At 46.8% G+C, this 26,058-nt stretch overlaps 1 long non-coding RNA gene across 1 annotated transcript; it reads left to right on the plus strand.

Annotated features, from left to right (window-relative positions):
• The first annotated feature begins 2,258 nt into the window (after positions 1-2,258).
• Positions 2,259-5,670, plus strand: LOC308569762. The gene is made up of 3 exons (XR_014000823.1): positions 2,259-2,475; positions 3,516-3,869; positions 5,396-5,670. It is a non-coding gene; the product is annotated as an uncharacterized lncRNA (long non-coding RNA).
• The last annotated feature ends 20,388 nt before the right edge of the window (positions 5,671-26,058 follow it).

Consider the following 26,058-nt stretch of genomic DNA (forward strand, 5'->3'; position numbering starts at 1 on the left):
CCTTCAAAAACCAACAAGCCTGCTATCCCAGCTTGGTTAACCCCCTGAAAACTCTGGTAGCCCATAATTAAATACAAAATACTCCCACAGAGACTCCTTACACTGTGTTTAAAACCAAAATGGCATTTCAATAGAAACTGTTTCTCAGGCAGCTAGTCCTAGTCTTTATAACCCTGTACATTCTTCCAGAAGGCAGAAGCTGAAAGAGATCATTTCCAGGGTGTGCACTATCCTGCACTATCTCAGCAGCTTTCTTATGGCACCTGGAAGCATAGATTTGATCCAAGGTGGGAAGAGTGCACCCAAATAACTGTGAACATGCTCAGAAACAAATGCAATATACCAAAGGCCAGAGTCGGCCCACCCATGAAGTAACCACCTCAGGTAGCAGGAACCACAGGGCAGCAGATCTGGCCTTGCCTGCTGCTGCTATACTCGTCGTAGGCTGGAACTGCCGCCTCCTTAGCAGCCCCTTCTAATTCTGCTTCTATGGCAACCTCTTGGCAAACTGGGAGTGTTCCTGGTCTCCCTCTGTCCCTAGGGAGAAAATGGCAGGGGCTGCCCTCTGGGGTCTCCTGGACTCAGCACCCACCCAGTGTAGGTGGCCATTTTGTGGGTTTGCCTCAGGTGCCAAAATGTCTTGGGCCAGCCCTGCCGAAGGCAAATCTTCCCCTTGTTGGGATAATAATGTATAAATCAACTTGTAGTTTCTGTGTGGTTCCCATAAAAATGAGTTATAACCTGATACCCGGCTAATTAAGAAGCATTAATATGATCGATTTAGGCAGAAGCCCTTATTACTTCTTGGTTGTGTCAGCAGCTTAACTGTTGTTTCCTTGACCTACACAGTCTTGGCTCTAAGATGAAGGTCTTAGATCCTGGGCAGCCCACCATCATATCATCAGCTCCTAGATGATTAAAGAGTAGTTCCATCAAAACATTTCCATGCCCTTTCCCAACCCCATTCAGACTGTTACACTTTCATCACCCCAATCTGCAACGTTTAATTACTTCTCTACTCGACTGCTAATTCTTCGTGCACAGATTGTCCCTTATTCATGGGATGTTGTAGTTTAATGTTAGAAGATCATAGGGCTACCTCACTCAACAATATAAATGAGGCAGAATTGAGAGTTTATTGGGCACTGTGAACTGACTGGTATGAATAACTGTACTGAATCTCAGATATATATCTCACAAATCAAGGTGTGCACAATGTTTTTCCCATAGCGGGGCTGTAAAACTGCCTTACCATTGCTGCAAAAAAAAAAACAACCCAAAAGATTTTGCAGATATAACCCTCACTCTCAGCATGCATATACACAAACTCACACATGCACATGCACACGCACACGCACACACACACACACACACACACACACACGTAGTCTCTCTTGTGCAAACCCCAAAGAGGAAAATAAGCTGATTTGCACAAACATTTTAAAGAAGATTATATCAAAAATACCACCTAACTGGATCCAGCTGAAACTGGGTGTAAGGTGACAGGAAAGGGAGAGTCTTTAGCAAGGTGTGCTGGGGAGAAGAAATATTAGGATCCATCTTGGGCAGGCTGGCTGAAGGCTGGTTGGAAAGTATGCCTTTGACTCCAGAGCTGCACTGCTGTGGGGAACAAACCCCTCTTGAAATGACCATGCTGTAACATCTGGACTCCAGAGCCAGTGTGGTGTAGTGGTTAAGAGCGGTAGACTCATAATCTGGTGAACTGGGTCTCCGCTCTCCGCTCCTCCACATGCAGCTGCTGGGTGACCTTGGGCTAGTCACACTTCTTTGAAGTCTCTCAGCCCCACTCACCTCACAGAGTGTTTGTTGTGGGGGAGGAAGGGAAAGGAGAATGTTAGCCACTTTGAGACTCCTTCAGGTAGTGATAAAGCAGGATATCAAATCCAAACTCCTCCTCCTCCTTCTCCTCCTCCTCCTCCTCTTCTTCTTCTTCTTCTTCTTCTTCTTCTTCTTCTTCTTCTGGACTCCATGCAGATGGAAGTTGTAAATAGGTGAATAAACCAAATTTCTTAAAGCTACGACAGTCTCCACTGTGTCTCAAATCTCCAAAGGAACACAGACCCTGTGTGGGTGCCTGGAACCCCCTAGAATCTTGCTACCACTCGGCAGAGAGCTGGGGTGGCACCCAACTTTTGTAGCACAGCAAAGAAACATTTAGCATAATGGTCTTTTCTTCTACCAGTGACAGTAAGGTCCAAACCTACTACATTTACAGTCGTACTTTGGAAGTCGAACGGAATCCGTTCCGGAAGTCCGTTTGACTTCCAAAGCATTCGACTTCCAAATTGCAGCTTCTGATTGGCTGCAGGAAGCTCCTGCAGCCAGTTGGAAGCCGTGGAAGCCCCGTCGGACATTTAGCTTCCAAAAGAACATTCGAAAACCAGAACAGTCACTTCTGGGTTTTGATCATTAGGGAGCCAAAACGTCCGAGTTTCAGGGCATTCAACAACCAAGGTACAACTGTATTTAAAAGCATGCTTACATTGGCCACTTATATTTTGGGGGGGAAAGCAGCAGTGTGGCCTCAAATCTGGGACATGCTTCTGATTTGAGTCATAAATTAGTTTCCTGCGGAAAATCATCGCCTCCTGGGTTGCTGTTTGTCCCCAGAGGTAATGTTTGCAGTAATCCCAACATTCAGCTGAGTGATGGCAACTAAATGTTGCACTTTCAAGAAACTATCCTCTTTCTTCCAGGATCCTAAAAATGGCGCCTTTGCTGAAGGGTTGCATTCATTAAAGGATCATAGAAAAGTTAGATACATCCCAAGTGATTCAAATTCAGGTCCTCTGGCAGTGAGATTGGGAAAGCTGGATTGAATTCGGCCCTCCAAGACTTTTTATTTGACCCCTCAGACTCTCCACAACCTACCACCCCGCTTTGCCACCCCTGGCTAGCAGCTTAAACTCTGCTGTTGCTCATGAGGTCACTTGCCTAGATGGACTGATGATTTGAATCAATCGATGGGACCTTTATACAGTGGTACCTCGGGTTAAGTACTTAATTCGTTCCGGAGGTCTGTACTTAACCTGAAACTGTTCTTAACCTGAAGCACCACTTTAGCTAATGGGGCTTCCTGCTGCTGCTGCCGCACCGCCGGAGCACGATTTCTGTTCTCATCCTGAAGCAAAGTTCTTAACCTTAGTGGAGTCTGTAACCTGAAGCGGATGTAACCCGAGGTACCACTGTATATCCCCAGTTGATACAAGAAAATGAGAGTTTAGCTGGAGACATAAAAAGTATGCAAGGAAGAGGGAAGTCGCTTACTTGCAGGAAGCATACCAAGTGAGTAACATATATACCCTCTCAGAAACATTGACTTTTGACTTGTTCTTGTGTGTGTCCTGATTTTCAGGATTGCTGAGAGCTTTAAAAAGAGAGAGAGAGAACTAAGGCACATCAGCAAAGAGGCACTTGAAAGTTTTGAAATAAAATAATCCTGTACTCTTTGTTGCAGAGAGAGAAATATGTTGTTTTGATTGTTACTTTTTTAGTTGCGCGTTCCCAGCAATCCCTTTCTATCTAAGAAGGAACATCAAACAACAGCGAAGAAGATGGGAAGAAAAAGGAGGCAGCGCTGTGATCATCCCTATTGTGCTCCCATCCAAGAAGAGTGGCCTAGCTTCATTTTGTTTAGAAAAAAATGTCATCAAAAGCTCACAAAAGAATAACACTTGAGTGGAGATGTCCTTGTGGCATTGTCTGTGATACTGCAATACTTTGTGGAGAGGCTCCTCTTAGCAACTCACAGAGAAACCTATGAAGCTGGGCTGAGGCTGACCCATTTTTATGGTACTGGTGGTGACCTTCCTGTTCTCTGGTGCTGATGCTGATGCAATTTAAAGTAAGTAGCCGTGGGCATGTCAGCCAACCCAGAGAATGGTTCTGGCCTGTTTCTTTGGGTTGGGGTGGGGGCATAAACTGTGAAGAGAATCAGAACTTACAGAGTTAACAGTTCTGAGTGACGTCTCACATCATGAGGCGTGGCTATGTTTCACATACGGGAATCTTACTGTGTGTGTGAGTTCTCTTTCTGTTCTGATCGAGAGGCGAGAGATGTGCACGTTTCAAATTCAAATTCAAAACTTTATTAGCAAAGCCAACAGGCCACAGCTGTACAAGAGTTAAAAGTGAGAATAGGGATAAAAGGAAGAAAAGAACAGGCAAAAGGAGGTCCGTCGGGTGAACAGGTCTGTCACTCAGATGGTGGCCCTCAATTTCGCAGCTCTCTCGATGTACCTCGCGACCTTCTCTGTTATCTGACTATCCGTATCAGATAATAGAAAATACAGTGTAATGTCTGGTGAACGGCCGGGGTTGGAGAGAATGAGTGGAGTAATAATCTCATTCCTTAGGTCTTTATAAAGGGGGCAAGTAAGAAGGACGTGGGACACTGTTTCCGTGTTACCATCTCCACATGGGCAGAGTCGTTTTTCAAATGGAGTCTTTTGGTAACGTTGGGTAACGTTGTTGCCGGGTATTTAAGGCTGAATTTACGATGTTGCTCTACATGATTAAAGGCTGTTGGAGATAAGCAAGGAAGCCTGCGTGCAGTCTGATTTATTACCCACACAGTGCAGCAGCTTCTACCGCTGTGTACACTCTGCTAAAGGGCCAAAGAGGCTGGAGGACGTTTCGACCGGCACAGACAGCACAGTGGCGCAGCTAAGAAGAGTGCCGGACGCCATCTTGGCCCCATATAAACAGCACTGGTTGTCCTTGTGGATGACAGAAGGGGCTTAAGCCTGATGGAGAGCACAGTCACAGCAGTAGCTTCCCTGCAGGTGGGTCACTGTCTCTTACTGGGAGTGGAGAGGCAGCAAAGCAATTAAAGGTAAAGGGACCCCTCACCATTAGGTCCAGTTGTGACCGACTCTGGGGTTGCGGCGCTCATCTCACTTTATTGGCTTTACGGGTCATGTGGCCAGCATGACTAAGCCGCTTCTGGCAAACCAGAGCAGCACATGGAAACACCATTTACCTTCCTGCCAGAGTGGTACCTATTTATCTACTTGCACTCTGACGTGCTTTCGAACTGCTAGGTTGGCAGGAGCAGGGACCGAGCAACGGGAGCTCACCCTATCACGGGGATTCGAACCGCCGACCTTCTGATCGGCAAGTCCTAGGCTCTGTGGTTTAACCCACAGCGCCACCCGTGATGGTGCAAATGCACCAGTGGAGCCAATTCATGCATTTGCACCATGCCAGGATCCCCACTGTCTCCTCCTTTCCACACTGCAGGTCCCCCAGAAAGATACTGAAAACCCACCTTTTCTCCATCGATTTCTCATAAACAATAGTTTCCCAACAATAGCTATCGGAAGCTAATTGGAGAAGCAGGCAGAAATTGTGCTTCTTTTTCTCTTCCGGACAGAAAGAGCTCCTTCAGATGTCTTTTTTTCAGGAAGCAGACCCGCCTTGAAACACAAAGGGCAGCTATATATGTATAACTACCTTCTAATGACAATGAGGTCCATTTGGTAATGAATTATACTCTCAATGTAACTCTCTGACTTCTGTTTCCAAGAATTCAGCCAGCAGCAATCCCTCGGCAGCTATATGTATTGCCGTTTCCTGGATTCCCTCTACAACACATGCATAATTCTTTCTCAATGATCTTATTATATAAAGCCATCACAATTGACCAGGGCTCGGTGTTAACGAGATTTTGGAAGCCATACAAAGATGTGGGAGGGATTGTAATTGGACTCTATTGGATGCATTTCAGATGATGAGAGCCTTAAAAAAAGAAAAAAGAAAAACAGGCACACACTATGATCTTTAATCCATTTGTTATTTCGTTCTCCCAACTGCTTCCCTGCACCCACCACACTGCAGAATTACTGCTGGGACCACTGACAGAAATCTGTCTGAAGGGGCCTTTCAGAAGCCAGGCTGAAGAAGGAAGTGAGTTGGGAAAGAGTTAGGAGCCAGCAGCAGTTCTGTTTTGCTGGTTGCAACCTCTGGAAGCTCATGATCAGGACTTGAAAACGGGGATTTGTGAGGATGTTTTGAGAGAGAAGCCCAAGTGCTGTCTCACATGTACGTAGGACCAAGAGACATGGATGATGAGGCAGCTGCTGTAGTGGCCTGCTTGATTTATAACACAGAACACAGCTCAACTGCTTTATGAATATGATCATGGGGCATCCAGAAAGTATCTAACAATGATACGATACGATACGATACGATACGATACTATACGAATAATCTTTATTGTCATTGTCCCACACAGAACAACGAAACTGAAAAAATCTACATAAGACATTCAAAAACCAACAAGCCTGCTATCCCAGCTATCCCAGCTATCCCAACCTGGTTAGCCCCCTAAAAACACTGTTACCCCATTTTTAAATACAATATACTCCCATAGAGACTCCTTAGGTAAAGGTAAAGGGACCCCTGACCATTAGGTCCAGTCGTGACCAACTCTGGGGTTGCGGCGCTCATCTCGCTTTATTGGCCAAGGGAGCCGGCGTACAGCTTCCGGGTCATGTGGCCAGCATGACTAAGCCGCTTCTGGCAAACCAGAGCAGCGCACAGAAACACTGTTTACCTTCCTGCTGGAGCGGTACCTATTTATCTACTTGCACTTTGATGTGCTTTCAAACTGCTAGGTTGGCAGGAGCAGGAACTAAGCAATGGAAGCTCACCCCATCGCGGGGATTTGAACCGCAACCTTCCACGATCAGAAGGTCGGCGGTTCGAATCCCTGTGACAGGGTGAGCTCCCGTTGTTCGGTCTTACACTGTGTTTAAAACCAAAATCGCACCAATCTATGTGGAAGAATAGTATTAAATGCAGAACTAAAATGCAGCTAAAGAGGGACAGGAATCATTCCCAAAAGTATAATATTGGCTGTCCTTGAATCTTCCCACCACACTTGCCATCCTCTCCTACCGCTCCCTTTGAGAACCACTGATCTTGGGGGAACGACACTGAAAAACTGGAAGCAGTGACAAAGGATGGGTTCGCTGCTAATGGCCTGACTGCAGAATCAAGCCAGTGCAAATCAAACACTGCAAATGTAAGGGGAAAACAATGCTTTCAGTATTTTCCTTCTTCCCTCTCCCTATAGTTTTGTGTCACGTTTTAGATTGCAAGCCCATTTTTATGTAAGGAGTTCTGAGTGGTGGGGGCAGGGGGCTTGGTTGAAGAGCGAACCCAAAAGTGCCCGAGAATATAAACAAATAATTCCGCAAAGACCAAGCGTCAAGGAGGGAGCACGTCACGTGAATACTCGTACGACCAAGCAGAGAAGTGGCTGTTGCTCTTCCTTCCCAAAGACTGGTGTAGAAGGTGATATTGATTAATTCTTTTTAAAACAACAAACCCTTAAGAGCATAAAGGTGTGCAGCTTTTCAAAACGTTTGTTTTCCTTCTCCCCAATTACCTTTTATTATTGCATTTTGCTACAGCTGGCACTAATTGTGTAGGAAAGAAGAGGGGCGGCTGCTTGATTGATTTGGTGCAGCTGCTGCTGATTGCTGTTAATTGTCTTTCATTTTAAATTGCTGCCTTCTCACCCTGTTTGCTGTGCTTTTAAAAAAAAAGGCACTGAGCTGTACTTTAATTAAAACACCATCAGCAAAGGGAATACACCTTAGTGTGTTCAGAGGTATGTAAGCAAAAAAAAAAAAAATAATCAAGGCAGCCCTGTGTTGTGGATCCAAATGATTCCCAGCATAATATTTTTCTGCCTCATATCCATGCCAACATGTTATAATAAACATCTAGGGTGGGGTGGGGAAGCTCAAATGCAGCCCTCCAAGCACCTGTCTGACTCTCAGGACTAGCAAAGTCATTTAAATAATGCAGGTGGAGTCCAGAGACAAAAGCCCTAACAACACATTACTGAGCAAAACAGGACAAAAACAGTATATAATTTGTGGGAAAATAAACAGAGAGATTTTGTCTTTCTTAGGTCAGACCTTCTACATAGCAGGGAGACATGCAACCCAACATACAGAGCAAAGCCTCCTCTGCTGCATGTCCAACACCCACTCTCCAGTCACACCCTACTTGAATGTCTTTGGCTGGCTGGATTGCGTCCTTGAGCTCTAATAATGCCTCCTGATTATCTGAACAGAGGATAGAGGGAGGGTGTTTGTACAAACGAGCCTACTGTACAAAGGTAAAGTTCACATCCATTGCCCACTTCTGCCCCTGTGCCACCAACACCACTGATAAAGGCCCTCTCAGAGGTAGCCCAGAAGGGAATGCAGCCCTTGGCCTTAAAGAGGTGCCCTGCCCTGATCCCCATACACACTACAGTGGTACCTTGGTTTAAGAACAGCTTAGTTTATGAACAACTTGGCTTAAGAACGCTGCAAACCCGGAAGTAGGTGTTTTGGTTTGTGAACTTTGCCTTGGAAGCAGAACATGTTTCGCTTCCTGTTGAGTGTGTTCCATTTGTAAATTGAGTCCCTTGCTGTTATGGGAAAGCATGCCTTGGTTTAAGAATGCTTTGTTTAAGAATGGACTTCCGGAACGGATTAAGTTCGTAAACCAAGGTACCACTGTACTCAACAGAACTTACTCATAGTCTATGAAGAACTTCAGCACTTTGGACAGCTCAGTGGTCAAGGATGTATGTGGGCATTTTGGCACCATTTAAACATGGTGAAGAAAGTGTGCAATCACTTTGATTTGAGCAAGAAAAGCTACTACCCTATTTATTTGTTTTCAAAGTCACCTTTAATGCTTCATTTTTCATTTTCTGTTATAACAAATCTGAAGCAAAATTAGCTGCATTTCTTTTTAGCAAGTCTTACCTTAAAGGTAAAGATAAAGGGACCCCTGACCGTTAGGTCCAGTCGCGAACGACTCTGGGGTTGCAGCTCTCATCTCGCTTTACTGGCTGAGGGAGCTGGCGTTTGTCCACAAACAGCTTTCTGGTTCATGTGGCCGACATAACTAAGCCGCTTCTGGTGAACCAGAGCAGCACACAGAAACGCTGTTTACCTTCCCACCAGAGCGGTACCTATTTATCTACTTGCACTTGATGTGCTTTTGAACTGCTAGGTTGGCAGGAGCAGGGACCGAGCAATGGGAGCTCAACTCATCACGGGGATATGAAACGCCAACCTTCTGATCGGCAAGTCCTAGGGTCTGTGGTTTAGACCACAGAGCCACCCGCGTCCTTCTAGTCTTACCTTAACTCCTTAACTCTGGGCTTTACTGATTAAATTGAAACCCCCCCCCACTCTCTAAGTACCACAGCAAGGGTGGACTGTTGTTTCCTTCACAGATAGCTGTGCGGTTGCTCAGAAGCATCTGATTGGCCAGTGCTCAACACAGGAACGTATGGATGGATAAATATTTGGTCTGATTCCGCAGTAGCCAAGCACTTCTATGGAAGGACCATAGCTCAGTGGTAGAGCATCTGCCTTGCATTCAGAAGCTCCAAGGTTTAATCCTCAGCATCTCCAGGAAGGGCAGAGAGAGAACTCTGTCTGAAACAGGGGAGCTGCAGGCAGTCAGGGTAGTCCTGGCGTGGGGAACATTTGGCCTGCTAACTCTTGCTGAACTTCAACACCCATCCGCCCCAGCAAGTGTGGCCAATGTCCAAGGATGATGGGAGTTGTAGTTCAGCAGCGTCTGGAGGGCCAAAGGGTCCCCCCCCCCACACACATGGAACAGGAAATACTGAACTAGATGGGCTAATGTTGTAACTGTCATAAAGGGAAAGGGAAAGGGACCCCTGACCATTAGGTCCAGTCGTGGCCGACTCTGGGGTTGCGGCGCTCATCTCGCTTTATTGGCCAAGGGAGCCGGCGTACAGCTTCCGGGTCATGTGGCCAGCATGACTAAGCTGCTTCTGGCGAACCAGAGCAGCGCACAGAAATGCCAGTTACCTTCCCGCCAGAGTGGTACCTATTTATCTACTTGCACTTTGATGTGCTTTCAAACTGCTAGGTTGGCAGGAGCTGGGACCGAGCAACAGGAGCTCATCCTGTTGTGGGGATTCGAACCGCCGACCTTTTGATCGGCAAGTCCTAGGCTCTGTGGTTTAACCCAGTGTTTCCCAACCGGTGTTCCGCGGCACACGAGTGTGCCGTGAGACGTTGCCTCGTGTGCCGCGAGATGCCTGGAGGGAGGCGGGCGAGTCGGGCGGCGAGAGGCGGGGCGGCGGCGGCGAGGAGAGGCCGCGCCTCCTGCTGCTGCCTGGCGCTCCTCCTCGCAGCCGGCAGCGCTGCCTGGGCGCCTCCGCGCGACTCTGCCTCGCTGGGTTTGGTCTCCCAGCAGAGACGGGTCACACGCGCACCTCCCTCCCTCCCTCAGCCTGCGCGGAGGGAGAGCCAGAGAGAGGCATCGCTCCTGCGCGGCGGGAGAGGGAGCAGCCGGAGCGATGCCCCAAACGAGCTGAATTCCGAGCGAGGGACTGAGGGGGGAGGGAAAAAACTTTCACTTTCGTGCGTCCCTCCCGGCGTGACGCTGCGCGCTGACGTCACGGGGCAGGGCTTTAATGGTGGTGTGCCGCGAGATTTTTTTTCAGTAAACAGGTGTGCCGTTGCCCAAAAAAGTTTGGGAAACACTGGTTTAACCCACAGAGCCACCTGTGTCCCCGTAACTGTCATAGCTGTCAACTTTTCCCTTTTCTTGCGAGGAATCCTATTCGGAATAAGGGAATTTCCCTTTAAAAAAGGAAAACGTTGACAGCTATGGTAACTGTGTGTAAGCCGACTTCCTGTGTTTTGGGCTGCCTGTCCCAAGTCAGCTTAGATTCTGTGTGACAGCTTGAAGCCACACAATGCAATACAAGATGCCAGCTTTAAAGTGGCAAAACAGAAAAAAGCCAATGCAATTCTGGGCTGCATCAATAGGAGTATAGCATCTAGATCAAGGGAAGTAATAGTGCCACTGTATTCTGCTCTGGTCAGACCACACCTGGAGTACTGTGTCCAGTTCTGGGCACCACAATTCAAGAAGGACACTGACAAACTGGAACGTGTCCAGAGGAGGGCAACCAAAATGGTCAAAGGCCTGGAAACGATGCCTTATGAGGAACGGCTAAGGGAGCTGGGCATGTTTAGCCTGGAGAAGAGGAGGTTAAGGGGTGATATGATAACCATGTTCAAATATATAAAAGGATGTCACATAGAGGAGGGAGAAAGGTTGTTTTCTGCTGCTCCAGAGAAGCGGACACGGAGCAATGGATGCAAACTACAAGAAAGAAGATTCCACCTAAACATTAGGAAGAACTTCCTGACAGTAAGAGCTGTTCGACAGTGGAATTTGCTGCCAAGGAGTGTGGTGGAGTCTCCTACTTTGGAGGTCTTTAAGCAGAGGCTTGACAACCATATGTCAGGAGTGCTCTGATGGTGTTTCCTGCTTGGCAGGGGGTTGGACTCGATGGCCCTTGTGGTCTCTTCCAACTCTATGATTCTATGATTCTATGATTCTAGATCCAGCTGTTGGAGCTGGGTCCTTTTTGCCACTTTAAAGCTAGCATCCCATATTGCACTGTGTGTTTTCAAGCTGCTTTTGCTATCAGTTCCACTTTCTGTACCTACAGCACTTGGGAGCTGTCCGCACCCCTCAGGCTGCCCTTGTCTCAAAAAGAAAAATTCAAGCATATAGGTGGCCAACGGCAATGAAAATCTGTGCAGCACATGTTTTAGTAATGAAGAAAATCTGGGCCTTGGTTCTTTGGGCATGGTGACCTATTAACAGCCCGATGCAAGAGGCAAACCATAATTCACACTCATGGCAATTCTCCTACTGAACCTTTGTAAACGCCTCAGCACTAAATCAGCCGTCCGTCCTCAGGAGTATTGGAGGAGGAGTGAAAATCCCGAACAAATGAAGGCAAAATCTGCTGAGTTTTTATATTGCACTGTAACTGATTGCATTGAATTCCTAGGCACCAAAGCAGGGAGCTCATTCTCACATGGTGACGAAGATATGGACAGTTCATACACAATCCTGCTATGTACATGGTTCATAGGTAAAGGTAAAGGGACCCCTGGCCATTAGGTCCAGTCGTGACCGACACTGGGGTTGCGGCACTCATCTCGCTTTATTGGCCGAGGGAGCCGGCGTACAGCTTCTGGGTCATGTGGCCAACATGACTAAGCCACTTCTGGCAAACCAGAGCAGCACACGGAAACGCCGTTTACCTTCCCGCCAGAGCGGTACCTATTTATCTACTTGCACTTTGACATGCTTTCGAACTGCTGCGTTGGCAGGAGCAGGGACCGAGCAACGGGAGCTCACCCCGTTGTGGGGATTCGAACCGCCGACCTTCTGATCGGCAAGTCCTAGGCTCTGTGGTTTAACCCACAGTGCCACCCACATGGTTCATACCCAAGTGCTAGTTTTCCTGAAGGGCAGTTTTATGGGGAGACCTCAAGCTGATAACATAGCAGGGGTCATTATGGCCTTTTGATTTTCTTTCCCCACCTTCGTCCTCAATGTGGGACGTCCAGGAACGCTGACTAGTGGGATGGAGGTGAGGTAAGTGACATCATGTCAAGGTAAAATCCTGTACAGTGGTGCCTCGCAAGACGAAATTAATTGGTTCCGCAAGTTTTTTCTTCTTGCGAGTTTTTCGTCTTGCGAAGCACGGTTTCCCATAGGAATGCATTGAAAATCAATTAATGCGTTCCTAGGGAAACCGCTTGCCAGGCTGGCGGTGCGGAGAAGGGCTTTTCTCCCCACCGCAAGCCTTCAGGACAGGTACGGGAACAGAGGGGAAGGCGCGCAGCGCTTTCCCTCTGTTCCCGGGGCTTGCGTGGGAGGAGGGTTTTTCCTCCCCGCCGCCAACATTCAGAACAGCATTCTGAATGTTGGCGGTGGGAAGGAAAACCCTCCTCCCACCCCAAGTCTTCAGGAAAGCCATCCGAAGCTGGGCGGCGGGAGGAGGCGTTCCCCCCCCCGCCGCCCGGCATCGGAGCTTTGTTCCGATGCCACGCGGCGGGAGGAGGCGTTCCTTCCCCGCCCGGCATCGGAGCTTCGTTCCGATGCCGCGCGGCGGGAGGAGGCGTTCCCGCCCCCCGCCCGGCATCGGAGCTTCGTTCCGATGCCGCGCGGCGGGAGGAGGCGTCCCCCCCCCCCGCCCGGCATCGGAGCTTCGTTCCGATGCCGCGCGGCGGGAGGAGGCGTCCCCCCCCGCCCGGCATCGGAGCTTCGTTCCGATGCCGCGCGGCGGGAGGAGGCGTCCCCCCCGCCCGGCATCGGAGCTTCGTTCCGATGCCGCGCGGCGGGAGGAGGCGTCCCCCCCCGCCCGGCATCGGAGCTTCGTTCCGATGCCGCGCGGCGGGAGGAGGCGTTCCCCCCCCCGCCAGGCATCGGAGCTTCGTTCCGATGCCGCGCGGCGGGAGGAGGCGTTCCCCCCCCCCGCCCGGCATCGGAGCTTCGTTCCGATGCCGCGCGGCGGGAGGAGGTCCGAGGACAGTGGGGAAGACGCGCTGCGCTTCCCCGCTGTCCCGGAGATTTCCCTATGGGCTGTCGTCTTGCGGGTTTTCCGTCTTGCGAGGCGTTCGTCTTGCGGGGTACCACTGTACTTTTAATGAAGATGTCATTTTAACCACAGCCCCTTTTGTCTGACAACTCACTGAGCAACTTATTTTAATATCCAACAGAGGCTATCAATGCAGTCCCACGTCTCTCCGCTCAAGAGTAAGTCTCACGGAATTCAATAGGACTTTTCCCTGCCAAGTGTGTGCAGAAGTGCAGTCTATATAAATTGCTAATTCCTTCTTTTATGAACCTCCTGCTCCGTTGCCTAATCTTCCCCAGCCTTTCACCTGGTTGTCTGATGGACAGCATACCTAGGCAACACAACGTATGTGAAATGCAATTAGGCCTGGTTTGCAATGCCGTATTTCAAAAGGCACCTTCACGAGGGCAGAAGGACAGTGGCGCGATTTGCAAAGGATACGAAATAAATCTGCTGTAACCAAAAGGATGCCTTGGTTAGCAGGCAAAGTAAGTGGAGCTCTAATGTACTTGACAAGCAGAAATATCAAAGCTAATCAGGTGCAGCTGCGTGAGGTTGAGTCAGCTACCTTAGCTTCTGAATCATTTATTACAAGCTCATTTTTTGTGGCCTGTCAGAATATTAGCATATTTAAGGAGACTTAATCCAGTTTCATCACTGTGATTAAAACGGCTGACAAGGATGGAAACTTCCGATAAGCAGCAAAGAATGCAGAAGCAGTGAGAACATAAATACTAAGCACCGTGGATTGCTTTAGAAAAACAAAAGAATCCCATAGGAAGAGGATATGTACTGAGTCAGACTATTGGTTCATCTAATCCAGTATTATCTACATTGGCCTGCAGCAGTATCTCCTCGGTTTCAGGCAAGGAATACCGTATTTTTCGCTCTATAACACGCACCAGACCATAACACGCACGTAGTTTTTAGAGGAGGAAAACAAGAAAAAAAATATTCGAAACAAAATAGTGGATATATGATTTTTGTGGTTCATGCTGTGGCCACAGACATGTGATCTGACAGTGAGTTTGGAGTAGCCCAATGCAAAAATCCTGAGGATCCATGTGGATCCATGCTTTGTAACCACGGACAAGGAAAGGAAGGGGAACCATGGATCCTCTGCTCACAACTGCAGCAGATCCCCCCCGCCACCCGCAGGCATTCGCTCCATAACACGCACAGACATTTCCCCTTACTTTCTAGGAGGAAAAAAGTGAGTGTTATGGTGCAAAAAATACGGTAATTCCCAGCCCAACCGTGGCTCTTCCCTCTTAATCCTATCCACCCCAAAATATTCCAAAATTATAGGAGTCAAGTAGGTGGTTTCTGCATGTGCTCTAGAGGGAAGTGAGGGGTAGATGGGGCTTGTCAACCAGGGAAGTTAACCCATGTAGGTCATAGGAGAAGAAAACTCTGGTCCTAAACTTCCACTGCCTTGTGGGATATCTTTGGGAGAAGAAAAGGCTAATGGTTAACCCTCCACAAATCCGAAGAGGAGTCTCTAAAATGGTTGGATGGCATCATGTCTGCCTTCTTCTGGCAAACCAGTCCAGTATACCTGAAGGAGCGTCTCCTCCCCCATTATTCTGCCCAGACGCAGGTCCATTGCCGAGGGCTTTCTGGCGGTTCCCTCACTGCAAGAAGCCAAGTTGCAGGGAACCAGGCAGAGGGCCTTCTCGGTAGTGGCACCCGCCCTGTGAAACGCCCTCCCAACAAATGTCAAAGGGAAAAACAACTACCAGACTTTTAGAAGACATCTGAAGGCAGCCCTGTTTAGGGAAGCTTTTAATGTTTAATAGGTTATTTTATTTTAATATTCTGTTGGAAGCCGCCCAGAGTGGCTGGGGAAACCCTGCCAGATGGGCGGGGTATAAATTATTATTATTATTATTATTATTATTATTATTATTATTATTATTATTAACCCTGCAGCCAAGCTAGTACCAAACATATTGCTCTGCTTTCCTTTGGACCACTTTGCCATATCCACAACAAAATAAGCAAAAATAGGTTTTCCTTTGTGTTGTGTTGTGGTTTCAGCGAGGCCGAGGGGGGAGGTCCTTGTTGTCTTGGCAGCCCACAACCTCCACACGCACTGCCCAGCTTCCACCCCAGGGAGGTCGCTTCAGTGCTGCTAATGCAGAGGTTTGACTCCACCCAAAGAGGTTTACTCCATTGTCTCTCAAGACAGACAGATGCCAGCAACATTTACAAACCATGCATTGTTCCCCCATAAAAGTTCTTATCAAGGTTGGAATGAAAAATGAGATTCTGTGCATGCAGAGTCAGCAGACCAGGCACCCAAGCTCATTCGTGTTAATAATGTTCCCGATAAAACTCTCACTTTAATTGTACATCAAGCTCAGAACCAATAACGGGGAGGAGAGAAGTGGAGAAGGCTTGGAAGAAGCTGGTGACTAGGATTCTTTCTGCACATCTAGAGGAAGGAAACACTCCTAACCCATATTTTTCTTCTAAGAACTTTTTCTAAGGAAGAAAAATATTTTTAGAAGAAGAATCGACCATGGGCCACGGTGCTCCCCTATATAACCTTTTAAAACACTTTCCCTTTGCAGGTCTTACAGTAAAAAAAGGAAAATCAATGCTATTGAGTACATGGAATGTGGCAATTTTCAGGAATACATATATATTTTTACTAGAATTGCACCTGTGTATTCTAACCCTGCTTAGAGGGGGGGGACTTTCATTAGAGCGTGAATTATTACAATAAAACATAATACAATAGAAGACTATATAAAATTTATGGAGCACCTTTTATGAGAACATTGCAAAGGGGCCCGATGTAATGGCTATAAAACAGTCAAACACATTCTGTGTGGCACGGATTTAATTTTTAGAGTAGCAGGTAGCACAACATGCACATGATTTACCGTCAGTACTGTTCACTGGGAGTTTTTATGAATGCAAAGCTAATCTACTGAAAGCTGCCTTGCATTTCAATAATACAACAACCCCATAGTCTACATTTACTGTCTCTGTGTTGGAAATAGTAATGTCTCCACTGGAACAGACAACGCTGCCTTGCACCAAATCAGGCAATTGGTCCATTTAGTTTTCTTCATTGACTAGCAGCAACTCCTAGAGGTTGGGGGGTGGGATTTGATTCCACACTTAAAGATGAACCTACCTAATTTGCACTTTCTGTAACAATAGGTGAAAACAAACAATGGTTGCTGAGCTAAATGTGCTAGCGTTAAAATCAGGAAAAGCAATGTAACCATCCCCATGTCTGAATGCACCCCAAGTGTGTCTTCTTGCCGTATTTTGGGTGCGACGGCATTGCGGGCTGGCCACTTTGTCTCCATGCTTTCCAACGCAGCAACTGCACAGGAAAGCTTCCTGACCAATGGGGAACCAAAACAGCCCTCCCCATTGGTCAGGAAGTGGATTGTAAATCTGCCAGCTGAGTTGGCCAATGGCCAGCAGCCTAAGAGGTAGACATTTGCTGGGGGCAGTCCCAACTGAGCTTCACTTGGGTCCGTGTCCAAAACATTTAAGGAGGCTCACCTCTCCCCTTCTGTGCAGTTCCTCATCAGATCCCCCGCCCAATCTCCCTTGCATTTTCTGTGTTGTTTTATCTGTGTTGTTTTACCTGACCTTGCTATAGAGATTGATGGTCACCCATATTCGGGGCCAGGCAGGAATTTTCCTCCAGACTAAATTGGCCCAGTCTGGGGGTTTTACCAACATCATAGCAATTGTCAAAACTTTGACAGTTTGGCATTGGGTTGGCCTTTGTCTTGGTTGGAGGGGAGGTTGTAATCCTCTTCCTGTCCCTCTGAAGGAAAGGGGCATCCCATTAAAGGCATCTGGGAGGAGGTGCTTCTGTCTGGACACCCAGATGGGGGCTAAGGTAAAGGTAAAGGGACCCCTGACCATTAGGTCCAGTCACAACCGACTCTGGGGTTGCGGCGCTCATCTCGCTTTATTGGCTGAGGGAGCCGGCGTACAGCATCCGGGTCACGTGGCCGGCATGACTTAGCCTCTTCTGGCGAACCAGAGCAGCACACGGCAATGCTGTTTACCTTCCCGCCGGAGTGGTACCTATTTATCTACTTGAACTTTGACATGCTTTCGAACTGCTAGGTTGGCAGGAGCAGGGACCGAGCAACGGGAGCTCACCCCGTTGCGGGGATTTGAACCGCCAACCTTCTGATCGGCAAGTCCTAGGCTCTGTGGTTTAACCCACAGCGCCACCTGCGTCCCTAGATGGGGGCTAGCATGTGGGGATGATCCCATTTGGTGTAAGTCATAGGACCTCCTTCCTGGAGTCGATCCCTTCGGGTACTGCCAGCAGGTGCACTGGTGGTTTAATGGTTAGACCCAATGCCTATGCCAAACTATTGACTTCTGTAATCAATAAAGTTGTGGGCTTATTCAATCCAATCTATGGCATCTGTCTGGTTCTTAAATGTTAGTCAGGGCACTGGAGGGCAGCGGTGCCTGGGCATGCAATTTGCTGTTTTGGATCCTGCCTTCTATGCCCAAGCAGAAGCTTGGCTAGAATACTTTTGCCAATATGACTGCGTGGATGGAGGCAGAGAAAGGTTACTCTCCAAACAACCTCACATACCACACAGCCTTGGAATAATAAGTAGCCTTTGGCCATGGAACCAAAGAGACACACACAACTCCCATGGGTTATTTGCTACGGAAGTATTTTTCTGCTGAATCTGCCTCCAAGCCTTTTTAAATTAGAGCCAGCACCAGAAAGTTTAATAGCGGGCTTTGACTGCAGCAACTGCAAATGAGTTGTTTGAAGGGAGATAAGCCAAGCATGATACAACACAAAATTAATAGGCTGCATGAATTATAAACTCACCTCGGGGAATAAAAAGAATATGGGATGAAGGGTTTTAGTGCTTTGATTTTTATTTTTTTAGAAGAACTGAGGAAGGGAAAAGGATGAACTCGTAGTCAAAAGCCAAGGGACCTAAAGCAGAAGAAAGATAATACCATAAGAAATAGGAAAAGTTACACGTGTTAGCTGTAGCAACATTTCGGTAGTGAAGAAGAGTGCAAAGGAAGGTCTTGACACGCATCTAATTACATGCAAATTGATGCATGGAGGGGCGGGTCAGGATGCACTAGCCACACCCCCAACCACTTTTGAGGATTGTGTTGCTAGTTATAATATTTATTGATAGCTGGCCATGCACTGGAGAAATTTGTCACAGCTGACTGGTGTTTATGTATTTTAATAGAAATTATATCAATTGATATGTGTTTTAATGATTTATATTGCCTGTTCTAAAATTAAAGTACAGAATAGGATTGTGTTTCTTTGGATTGTGAGGTTACATTGTGAAATTTGTTGTTATTAGGCTTTTCATTACCATGACGTCTCGATAGGTATTTTTGCTGTTGTATTGGTATCACTGTTGTGTACACAATAGCTGACCTGTACAAATCACTCTTTCACACAAACATGTGCACATGTGTGCATGTGCAGAGGCAGCTGGCACCTGCGTTCAGTGAAGCATGTGAACAAGTCTAGTATTCCAAGCATGGTCTCACCATGTGATCAGTTGTTTTCCTAAGAGCTTGTCAAACTTCCAATCTGTAAAGTAGGATTAAGAGTGATGCACCTCATAGGATTGTTGTGAAAATTAATTAAACGTAGAAATATTGTTAGGAACCTTGAACCTCTGAGGTGGGGCGGGGTGGGGGGAAATCAGATTATCAAAAGCTATTAAAATCCATCCTTAGCCTTCCAGCAGCAGGTGCTTTGGAAATTACAGAGGTGCTGAAAATGAATTGAAGCAGAATGCAAGAAAGTGGGAAAACTCCCTTCGCCCAAACTGGCATATCCCTTGCCATCTTCCCATAAGCAATGCACCCACAATTACATTGCCCAATTATTGACTAAATGGGCACCTCAATGGTTTCCACTGGAAGTAACAAGTCAGGTAAGGTTTGGTCTTTGATCTCACCAAGACGTAACGGTTAATGCTCCACATGAGTGAAATTGTCAGATAATTATATCACCCAGCAGGCTAAATAATCCCGGCTGATCTGAAAGCTGCAAATGAATGAATGAAATTGGCATGTTTTACAACAATGAGTGCGTAATCAATGTCCTGCAGTACAGAACTGATAAACTCTGGGACACACCACAGACGAAAGCTCCTTATTGCTTAAATCCCCAGCTCTTGAACAAGACAGATCTAAAATCCTTTAATCAAACCTAATAACCTGGGCTAATCTTCAAAATAATGACTGCAAAAGGAATATCCAGCAACTATTTCCAATTACCCGCACAGGTTCCTGGGGTTTAGAAAATTGATTCCCGCCCTCGCTCACTTGCTCCGCAGCCGCTGACTTCAATTTATTGAAATGTTGTCTGATGCATAAACATTAACTAACTCAAAGTAAATGCAGTAAAAGGAAAATGTTATTGTGTGTACATATATACTGAATTGAAGGCAATGCAAGTAATAAAGGAAATGCTATTTGCTGGATAAGAATATATTAATTCATTAAATTATTTGTATACCACTAATCTCATCTGGAATGTCCATAGAAATAAATAAGAAAATTTTCATCCATGTGGCTGAAAATATAGTTCTGGTGTACTCACCATTCATGACTCAGGCTCCTTGAAGCTAGGCAGCTTATCTTACTATATGGGGAGTGACAGCTTTTAAATATCACTATAAGTTGTTTTGTTTTTTTAAGCGTTCAATTGTTATAGCCTATATAAGCCAAATCTTTCATCCCCCAAAATAAAATAATAATAATAGGGCTCACTTTAAGTCATTAAAAATGAAAAACAACCCTCACATAGCAAGATTTTGTGTGCCTTTTTCACTGTCACTGAAAAGGAGGAGGAGGAGGAGGAGGAGGAGGAGGAGGAGGAGGAGGAGGAGAGAGTCTCAAAGCGGCTAAGAATCTCCTTTCCCTTCCTTCCCCACAACAAACACTCTGTGAGGTGAGTGAGGCTGAGAGACTTCAGAGAAGTGTGACTGGCCCAAGGTCACCCAGCAGCTGTGGAGGAGCAGGGAAGCAAACCTGGTTCACCAGATTACGTCTCCACTGCTCTTAACCACTGCACCACGCAGGCTCTCATATGAATGTATTGTTATGAGTTTTTTGAGGAGCAGGTTCCCCCCCCCCAATGGATGGAGGATGGATGGCAGCTAACAGATTGAGGCTGAATCCTGACCAGACAGAAGTACTGTTTTGGAGGGATAGGGGGCAGCCAGGTGTGGAGGACTCCCTGGTCCTGAATGGGGTAACTGTGCCCCTGAAGGACCAGGTGCACAGGCTGGGAGTCATTTTGGACTCACAGCTGTCCATGGAGACACAGGTCAATTCTGTGTCCAGGGCAGCTGTCTACCAGCACCACCTGGTACGTAGGCTGAGACCGTATTTGCCCGCGGACTGCCTCGCCAGAGTGGTGCATGCTCTGATAATCTCCTGCTTGGACTGCCGCAATGAGCTCTTTGTGGGACTACCTTTGAAGGTGACCCGGAAACTACAACTAATCCAGAATGCAGCAGCTAGACTGGTGACTGGGGGCGGCCACCGAGACCACATAACACCGGTCTTGAAAGACCTACATTGGCTCCCAGTACGTTTCTGGGCACGATTCAAAGTGTTGGTGCTGTTTTTTAAAGTCCTAAATGGCCTCGGTCCAGTAGACCTGAAGGAGTGTCTCCACCCCCGGACACTGAGGTCCAGCAGCAAGGGCCTTCTGGCAGTTCCCTCACTGTGAGAAGGCAAATTCTGTCGCTGGGGTGGGTCACTGAAGAAACGAAAGGCTGATAATGGCCTGGTTGGTTGGTTGGTTTGTTGGCAAAACAAAAGGTCTTCTGCCCAGTAGCTTTGGGGATAGGATTACCAGAGGGCTGCATTTGGTTCCATTAGGTCACGCTGGGCGGGCCTGATCCATAGGATTACTTTGTTGACAAAAATAGATTCAGGAAGAGACAGAAACTGAGTTTCCCCTGGAGTGGCTAGACTGAAGGGCCATTTGGCTTTTGTGAGTAACAAGCTGTGAATCTCATTTTTTCGAGCACTGTACATTGTAAACAGCTGCTGGAGGAACTTTTGTCTTCCAGTGTTTGTAGACTGGGGGGCTGTGGGGAGAGAGATGTTATTGACAATAGGAAAATAAAGAGAGACTCAAAGAACAATGTAACAGCATGGAGGCGTAAATAGATTTAATGACTTGTGAAATTATCATAAATTGGGAAGAGGATAATGAGCTCCCCCCAGGCCGGCATTGTGCTTCTCAGGTGCCATTATCTACTAAAATCACTTTCTGTGGGGAGTGGGGGTGGGTGGGACGTAGATTAAACTGAAATCATGTGACCTAAAACTAATGTAAACCTCACTGTAATTAACAAAATATTTCTAGGTAGCAATAAGCAGCAGCATTAGTTGGGTAGATGATGTGGAACAGAGGAGAATTGTGTTCTGTAATTAATGGGCTGCATTGGCATAATGAGCGTGGTTTTCCTCTGCTTGGTATAAATCAGCCTTTGCCAACCCGGTACCCTCCAGATGTTCAGGACTACAACTCCTATCAGCCCCAATCAATATGGAGAGGGCCAGGGTGCGTAAAGCTAGTACTGTCTCTTTCTCGTTTTTGCTGGAAGACCTGCTTTCTGGGGTTGGGGAAACTAAGACTCTATGCACAGAGAGAGGGGGTGAACAAAGTGTGTGGGGTCTATGGGGCCATGTGGGCCAGATCCATCTTCCGCAAGCATCCATCCCAGCCAAAATTGCAGAGAGTGGGGGCATGGCTGCTGCACATGTTAGCAAAGGGGGCAGCCCACACAGCCCTGTGACACACCCACACCCACACTTTCTTGCAATGTGTGGGCGAATGTTGAAACCTCTACTTAGAAGTCTTCCACCATCTAACATCAAAAAGAGACATAGCCACAGGAAATTTTATTTGGTTGGTTGGTTATGTGTTGCTGCCCAGCAGGGCTGCCTTCCTTAGAAGCAGACTCCAGGTCCCTCAGGTAAACTCAGGCATGTACAATTAACACAGAAATGAAAGCTAAACTTCCAGATTTCCAGAAGTGGTTTATTCATAGAACAGAATCATAGAACTATAGCAGTGGAAGGGACCCCGAGGTCATCAGGAATCTCAACTAAACGCAGGGGTGGCCAACTCCCAAGAGACTGAGATCTACTCACAGAGTTAAAAACTGGCAGTGATCCACCCCCGTTTGAGGGGTTCAGGTCAAAGTTGTTGAGCATTTTGTAGGAAGGAAAGCCCTGTTTGTTGGGGTTCAGGTCACAGTTGCTGAAAAAATGTTGAGCTTCTTTTAGGGGAGCCAAAGTTGTTCAGCTTCTTTGGGGGGAGCCACTGATCTAACCAGTGATCTACCACGGACGTCCAGTGATCTACCAGTAGATCGCGATCTACTTGTTGGACGTGCCTGAATTGAAGCATCCACAACAGATGACCATCCAACCACTTTATTCTCAATAGCCTCTAAGACAGAGTTATGCAATAACCTCCAGGCCTTTGGACCTCCTTTGATCAGGTGCTTTTCTTTCTTTTTATTTAAAATAATAATGTTTTTATTGATTTCCAATATGGTTCCAGTAGCAGAGGCGTCCATCCCCTGGTGCACAGGAAACAAGAAGTCTGATCAGGTGCTTTGGGGGCAAGTCCTCAAATGACCGACTTATGAACACTAAGGAAATACCGCTGCATTATGAATTCAACCATTACAGTCAAACCCAAATTAAAAACATGGGTTTAAAAACAAAGGCTCAGGAAGCATAAAGTTGTGTGGATGTGGCTTTTGTGGCCAAGAAAGGACCCCAAAAATGACACCAACTGAGGATCCCTTGGAAAGCTGTTCCAGGACCAAGTAAGGCCCTCTTCCCACTGGAAATTCAACATCGGTTTTCAGAGATTGCATTTATTTTGTCTACATCCCAGTTTCACCATAGGAGGGAAGGCAGGAACACACACACACACACACACACAGAGCAATAGCAGCAGAATTGTCACCTCCGGATGCAATTTCCTCATAAAAACTGACACCAGATCAATTCATTCTTAGCAGCAAGCAAATTCAGAATGTCTGCTTCACCTCTTCCCTCCGAATTCAGGTAGGCTCAGTACACTTCAGCAAAAGATGCCGTCTGTCCTGATACGAGACTATTGTGAGGCTATTGTCTCTGATACAAAAGAGGCTCTTATGTAGTTATGGATCATTAGAGTATAATGGATTTTCTGAAGATGCTATTTCCCAACTCAGAATCTCGGATACAGTAGCCTGAGCCTTTTCATGAAGGTATTTCTTTGTTTAGTTCATTTCCCCTTTCTTCTGACAGCAAATTTTCTGGAGGCTCAGAATCCGGTTGCAACAATAAGATTCTACAATGAGAGAGCGGAGTCTCTTTATTGTCCAAGGTACAATGAAATGCCGATCGTGCCCTAATTTACCCACCTCCAATTCTTGCTGAAGTAGTTTGTCACAGAAGCATAGAGAGCCATCTTTATATTGAACCAGGCCATTGGTCCATCTAACCCTGTATTTGTCAACACCGACTGGCAGCAGCTCTCCAGCATTTAAGACAGGGAATCTTTCCTAGCCATTTCTGGAGATGCTAGGATTTGACCCAGGATCCTTTGGTAATCAAAGGGTATGCACTACTTCTCTTCCATTGTGTCAATTATGCCAACGGGATGGATATGCAGTGGTACCTCAGGTTACATAACGCTTCAGGTTACACACTCCGCTAACCCAGAAATAGTGCTTCAGGTTAAGAACTTTGCTTCAGGATGAGAACAGAAATCGCACAGCGGTGGCGTGGCAGCAGCAGGAGGCCCCATTACCTAAAGTGGTGCTTCAGGTTAAGAACAGTTTCAGGTTAAGAACGGACCTCCGGAACGAATTAAGTACGTAACCAGAGGTACCACTGTACTAGATAGTGGGTAATATATGCATATTAAATTTTATATATATAAAATTAAATGTGAAATGTGAAATTCAAATCAATAAGTTGTAAGATAGATAGATGATAGATAGATAGATAGATAGATAGATAGATAGATAGATAGATATAAACACAACTTATTGATTTGAATTTCACATTTACCGTATTTTTCGCCCCATAGGACGCACCGGCCCATAGGACGCACCTAGTTTTTTGGGAGGGGAAATAAAGGGGGGAAATTATTTTTTTCCCCAGGTGCGGGGCTGGGGCGAGGGAAGCCCGAGCTTCCCCCGACCCCAGCCCCCAGAACAGGCTGCTATCCTCAGGCCGTGGGAGAGCTGCATGAAGTCACGCAGCTTTCCCAAGGCTAGCGGAGGACTGCGCGAAACCCGAAGCTTGGGGCGTGCTGAGCTCAGCGCGCCCCAAGCTTCTGGGTGCTGGCAAGCTCTCCGCTAGCCGTGGGAAAGCTGTGTGACTTCGCGTGGCTCTCCCACGGCTAGCGGAGGGCTGCACGAAGCCCAAAGCTTGGGGCGTGCCGACCCCCCTCGCTCTCCAGGCTTCAGCGAAAGCCTGCATTCGCCCCATAGGATGCACACACATTTCCCCTTCATTTTTGGAGGGGGAAAAGTGCGTCCTACAGGGCGAAAAATACGGTAATTTAATCTTAACTAGGGGGGGAAACTAATCAATGTGTGTTTGTATTCATGCTCTCTTTTATTCTTCATTACTATCCTTTACCGGCCTTCATTCTAATTAATATAATGGGAAGCATTCTGTATTATGCTATTAGAGAGGCAATCAGGAAGCCTGATTGGGTGAAAAAGAGTTTCCCTTTAAAGGAAGGAAACGTTGAAGAAATTGGGGGATTTTTTAACATCATAACAAGAGAGCCAAACAGAAGAAGCCATACAATAGATTGCGTTTTTTTCAAAGGTAAACAAGATGACAACCAATGTTTCTCAACCACACACAGAAATGGCCCTGATCTGTCCAATGTCTGCTCTAATGTGCATTATCTTCCATGGATTATCTTCCATGAATGGGGCAGCAGATTGAGGACTGTGCAACCATTCTAGGCCAGAGCTCAGGGATGATGGGAGTTGTAGTCCAACAACATCTGGGGACCCACAGGTTGAGAACTGCTGCCCTAGTGGGAAGTCTGCAAGCAGGACGTGAGCACAACAGTACATTCTGCACTTGTGATTCCCAGCAACTGCCCTACAGAGACATACTGCCTCATAGAACAGAGGCAGAACACAGCCATCATGGCGAACAGCTATGGATAGCTTTCTCCTCCATGAATTTGTCCAGTCCTCTTTTAAAGCCATCCAAACTGGTGGCTGTCGTGTTCTAGCAAATCCCCCAGTCTAATTGTGCTCTGTGTGAAGAAGTCCTTCTTTTTGTCTGTTCTGAATCTTCCAATATTCAGCTTGCGCACGGGATTCGTCCCCGGTGTTTGTGTGTGCAAATATATTATGCAGATAATATTTAATTGCAGCTGAATGTTCTCTGCCAGGATTGAGTTGGGAAAGCCAGCCTTAGAAACATGTGTTTTGTTTTGTTGTTGTTGTTGTTTTTGTTTTTGAAGCAGCAACAGTAGATTTTGTTTTTTAAAAAGTGCTAAAACAGCCTGGAAGTTTAAAAATATAACTTATAGG

Source organism: Podarcis bocagei (assembly GCF_964188305.1).
Source record: "Podarcis bocagei genome assembly, chromosome: 12".
Lineage (NCBI taxonomy): Eukaryota > Metazoa > Chordata > Lepidosauria > Squamata > Lacertidae > Podarcis > Podarcis bocagei.